Genomic DNA, 6,000 nt, shown 5'->3' with positions numbered 1-6,000 from the left:
TATTTTTATTTATTTAAAAGATTTTATTGGGCGCCTGGGTGGCTCAGTCGGTTAAGCAACTGCCTTCGGCTCAGGTCACGATCCTGGAGTCCCTGGATGGAGTCCCGCATCAGGCTCCCTGCTCGGCGGGGAGTCTGCTTCTCCCTCTGACCCTCCCCCCTCTCATGTGCTCTCTCTCTCATATTCTCTCGCTCAAATAAAAATAAAAATCTTTTTAAAAAATTAAAAAAAAATAAAAGATTTTATTTATTTGACAGAGAGAGACACAGCAAGAGAGGGAACACAAGCAGGGGGAGTGGGAGAGGGAGAAGCAGGCTTCCTGCTGAGCAGCGAGCCCGATGCGGGGCTCGATCCCAGGACCCTGCGACCATGACCTGAGCCAAAGGCAGACGCTTAACTAAGAGCCACCCAGGTGCCCCTTAACAACTTTTTAAAACATTAATTTGGGGAGTGCCTGGGTGGCTCGGTAGTGGCCGACTCTTGATTTCGGCTCAGGTCATGATCTCAGGGTTCTGAGATCAAGCCCTGAGTTGGGCTTGTGCCCTGTGCAAGAGTCTGCTTGAGACTCACTCTCCTTCTCCCTCTGCCCCAACCCCCCACTTGCTCTCTCTCTAAAATAAATAAATAATTTAAAAAAAGAAAAAGAAATTAACACATCAGTCTGAGTTTCCTTAAAGTAGGAAATCTAAAACTACATCTCCCAAAATAACTCACTTTATTAAAACTCTCAGTGGTGCCAAAAGCTCCTCCCAATCCATGCCCTACTGTGCCATCAGATGAAAAGAGGGTGGGGCACTTTTTTTCATGCTGAATTTGGCAGGAAAAGTAAAGGGAAGCTTCTTCTCCCAGTTCCCCACCTGCCCCGCCCTCCCCTTCCACACAGAGAGAACAGAAAGTGCCTTAAGCAACAACAAAGTTTACACTGGCCACTCCAACCAAGTATCTAGCAATAACTTCATGTGTTTTTAAGCAGAAATTTTTGGGAGACAGAATAGGATGTACTGAGGTATACACATTTCATCCTTGAAAGAAAACAAAAATGAGTCATATCTAAATAATTCAAATCAAAGCACAGGACCCTGGCAATACCTTTGGCTTGTATAACCAGAAATAAAGACTTTTCGTATCCACCATTAGTTAAGGTTATCACACCAGTTTTAAGAAAGATTCTTAAAGCAGTCAGTGAGAACTCAATTGCTATAAAAGTATTTTTGATTTTCATAATATGAAATAAAAATACCACACTGTTTCAGTATTTCACAACTGTTAATTAGGCAAGATGTATTCTAAAGGTATGTGCAGTTGACAAACAACAAGGCGGGGGGGGGGCGGGGTGCCAGGGAGGGTCAGGGGCACTGCTGACCCCCTGCACAGTTGACAATTCATGTAGAACTTTTGACTCCCCCCAGAACTTGACCAACTAATAGGCTGTTGTTGACAGGAAGGCTTACTGATAACAAACAGCCAATTAACACACATTTGGTATGTTGTACATATTACACAGTGTATTCTTACAATCAAGTAAGCTGGAGGAAAGAAAATATTAAGAAAATCTCGAGGAAAATAATTTACAGTACTATAAAAAAAAATCCACGTCAGTGTGCCGTGCAGTTCAATTCCATGTTGTTCAAGGGTCAATTACAGATTTTATAAGGACTTTCAAACCCACCCCTTCCCAGCTCTTTAATTTAGCAGAATGTTTTTTGATGTTTTTTAAGGGACAATAACATGGGTTGAGAAGATATGCAACACACCTTTCAGACAAACTTTAAGCTCAGTCTTTTTTTTTTCATGAATAAAGTCTTCAGCTAGTAAAAAGCAATCAGACTCAAAAATGAGAATAACAAAACCCCAAATTCCTTTTTTAGAACCCACCTTGCTCAAACAGATTGAAGGCGGTTGTAACATAACGAACAGAGAAAGAGCCCTAAGCCTCAGTGTCACATGAAGGCCAAGTGCTCTAAAGGAGAAGAACATGATTATTTGTCTCTGAGCTGTACCGTAAAGGTAGCTCAATCAGCCCAATAGCGTTCTCTTGAAGGCAATAATGCTCATTTCGTGTGGACAAGATCCACCACCTGATTGGTCTAATTAAAAATGCAGATTCTAGGCTTTATCTCTAGAGAATCCAATATAGCAGGTCTGGGATAGGGTCAGGGGAGCTGCATCTGAACAGTGGCACACAAGTGGTTCAGATGCAGACCCCAGAAAACACAGTGGTTCAAGGTCCCACCAAAGCCAGGAACCAGACTCCAATTGGCACTTTCCTAGATTGTAGTTTTGTCTCATTCTCATTATTTTCTTTTTTTTTTTTCCCTGCTGGGGAAGAGAGGGCAGAGACCCTACATGAGAAGTATAAATACTCCCTGAACGTAGCTAACAACTCTGAGTCACAGCGGACTCGGCTGGGGACACCAGATGGCCAGAGCGGGGCCAATCAGATGTTTTAAATTCTTCTCCAATGAGCCTGGACCAAGCTATGCTAAAATCACGCTGTATTCATGCTTCACTAATACCAAGGCAACTTCTGGGGCTCGGAGGAGAAGCGGGGGCGGGGGGGGGCGGTGGTGGAGGAAGCGAGCATCTTTACTAATAGTGCAAATTCTAAGCAAACGCCCTGGAGCAAAAGCAGCTCTCATCTGCTGTTCCCTTAGTGGGTGGGTCTCTGTTCCCACACGCCCCACACACTGTGAGCATCCTGCCTCATTTTGCCAGTGGTTTCCAGGACTTTCAAAGGAAATTTTAACTCTAAGCCATTTCTACCTGACATGCTGACTGCAGAACCGAACCCTCAGGTAAGATGCAATTTCGCCAAACAAGAACATAGTAGGTCCACTAAGAACTCAGGGCCAACAGGTTGTGGCCCAGGAGCAGAGAGCGAGTCTGCAGAGAGAAGAGTGCAGAGCGGATGCACAGTGAGAAACAGGGCTGAGCAATGACAGGACACTGCCCAAGTTCCTGATGGTCCTACTGCCTGGGTCTTCTCCCTTCAGAGCCGTGGCTGCATGCCAGGGTTTCCCAGCAGCTTTGTAATAACCACGGTACCTGCTCCTCCCCTCTCTCCTTGGCTTATCTGTTAGCTATCTGTGACACCAAAACCAGCAACAACACCAAGTGTACAGAGAGAAATAAGACAGAATCCTCACCCTCCAAGTCTCAGGGACCAAAAGCGACCTTTGAGGGCAGTCACAAGGGGCCGTTTGCAGACTGTCAAGGCAGCCTGCAGGGAGAGAGAAAAATAATCCAGAGCCACAATACAATGAGACACAAGAAAAGTGACATCGAGAGAGAAGCTGCCTTGTTTCCAGAGAATTCCAGTTCCCACTTGTCTCTATGGATTCCATAAAACAATTCTAAATCATTGCAACCGATTCCCTTCTGTTTCTTATAACCAAGCAATTCCTCCAAATACTATCTTAGGCCAAGAAGGAAAGTTTGTGGACTCTCACTAATTCACTTGCAACCCAGGAGCTGAAGAATTCACCCACTCTTACCATCCCTTACCCAACTGCTGAGATGGAAAGTGTCCTCACTCCAACACTGGTCACTGTAGTCGGCCACTGGCAGAGGCTTCTTCGAATATCCTCCGAATTTAGTACCTAACACACTCCAAACTACTGGGAAAGGAGACAGTACTAAAGTCGGAAGGACTCTTTTCTCAACCACATTATGAGTCATAAATAAGGAGCTTAATCACTTAAGCACTTCTAAACTATTCCTTTTCTTTCTTCTTCCTTTAATTAATTAATTAATTGGAGGGGTGTTGCTCCATCTTAGAGGTGCACAGGAAAAATAGCTTCCAGGGGAAAATGCCTGAACGTAAAGCATGGGTGTTTGGGAAATGAACAGAATTCTAGCAGAGGCATAATAAAGCTTTCTGCCACCCTACGGGAAAGGTCCCATTGAACATATTTATCATGTGCCACGATGGAAACCCATCGTGATGGTGGTTTGTCTGGGGGAGTAATAGAATGGAGTAGAAGACGTCCTACGTACAAGGGACCATTTCTCCCAATGGCAGCACATGCACTGAACAGGGAGGATGACGGTCATGCAGAGTGAAAAGTGACTTACCTCCCCGCGGCCTTTGCCCCTGGCCCACCTGAGCCATGGAGGGGCACCCGGCAGGGATCCACGGATGCAAGATGCAGAGTGGGAAAGGCAAACACAGCTCAGCCTGAGTGAGCGAGAGACCTCTAGATGGAAGGCGCCACTGGTGTTTTTAACTTCCCTGAAGGTTCTAAGCAAGTTCTGGGCACTAAATTAAACAAAGAGGCTCTAAAAAACCATCACTGCAGAGAGCTTAAATGGTGCACAGCCAACCAGCCTGCCGAAAGACGGATGACAAGGGGAGAGCAACACAGCAGCCAGCAAGGCGGACTCAGTTCCAGCTGGAAACGGGGTCAAAAGGTGGCTGAGGCATTGCCTTCCCAGAAGAAGTGAGTCACGAGAAAAGTCTGAAAAGGAGGCAAGGTGGTGGATTTGTTTTTTCCAGGGCCCAGTGTGGGCCCTGGCTTAGCAACGTGGAAAGGAGCACCAAGGGCGAACAAAGGACGGGGCCATTCTAGAATGACTGGAGGATGCAAGATACCTGAGGGCGCCAGAGGCAAAGTCTGAGCAGCACAATGCAACCGCACAGCTAGACAAGTCTAAGCTGCCTCACTTGATCTGGATGGGTCAGGCAGGAAGATGGCACATGGGAGTTGAAGAGCATGAGTTCTGGAACTAAAAACGGTACAAAGCCCAGCCCTGGTAACCGCTATCCATGTAACTTGCTTGAGCCTCTGAAACTCTCAACTACCTCATCTGTGAAATAGGGACATCTGTGAACTACCTCCCTCTCGAGTCTGTTAGAACTTATTTACAACTTTTAGTATGGCGGCAGCAGAGGGGTTGGGGGACAAGCAGCTCAATGGCCAGATCCCTCCAACGATCTGCTTTTTACAGCCAGCAAGCTAGAAATAATTTTTTCATCCTAACATGGTTGGCAAAAAATAAAAATAATAATATTTAGTGCCATGTGAAAATGATATGAAAGTGATATTTAGTGTCCATAAAGTTTTATTGGAACACTGCTCCACCAGGGCATTTACGTATTACCTATGGCTACTGTCACACTACCACAGCAAAACTGAGAGTGGTGGAGACTGCATAGTCTGCAAAGCCCGAAGTATTTACTATCTGGCCCTTTACAGAAACATTTGCCAACCCCTGCACTGGCCGAGAGAAAGCATAACTGTCATCTGAGACTCACTGTGTAAGTAAGGAAACTCAGAGAGGCAGATTTTTTTTTTGAGATATAATTGACATATCATAAAATTCACTCTTTTAAATTGTACAACTGAATGGTTTTTAGTATATTCAGAGTTGTGAAACCATCACCACAATCTAAGTTTAGAACACTCTTACCACCCCAAAGAGAAACCCAGTCCCCTATTTCCCCAGCTGCCAGTACCCACTAATCTACTTTCTGTTTCTCTGGATTTACTATATGTGGACATTTCATATAAAAGGGATTATACAGTATGTGGTTTTATGTGTCAGGCTTCCTTCAGTTAGCATGAATGTTTTCAAGTTTCTTCCAGGTCTCAGCATTTATCAGTACTTCAATCCTTTTTATTGCCAAATACTATTCCATGGTATGTCCATAGCACGTCTTATTTATCTATTCATCGGTTTATGGACATTTTGGTTATCTAGACTTTTTGGCTGAGTAATTTGTCTATTAACATTAACGTACACATTTTTACCTAGGTGTGATTTCATTTCTCTGGGGTACATACCTAGGAGTAGAATTGGTAGGTCAGACGGTTACCTCTTTGTTTAACCTTTGGGGGAACTTCCAAACTGGTTTCTGTTTTACATTCCTACCCACAACGTACAAGGGTTCCAACAGCTCTACCTTTTCACCAATACTTGCCATTGTCCATGTTTTTTATTGTAGCCATCCCAGTGGGTATGAAGTAATATCTCACTGAGATTTTGGTTTTCTTTGCCTAA

Source organism: Eumetopias jubatus, unplaced genomic scaffold, assembly GCF_037043125.1.
Source record: "Eumetopias jubatus isolate StellerSeaLion01/CBP00866 unplaced genomic scaffold, mEumJub1_p1.0 scaffold_1, whole genome shotgun sequence".
Taxonomy (NCBI): Eukaryota; Metazoa; Chordata; class Mammalia; order Carnivora; family Otariidae; genus Eumetopias; species Eumetopias jubatus.
Note: the sequence above shows the minus strand (reverse complement) of the source record.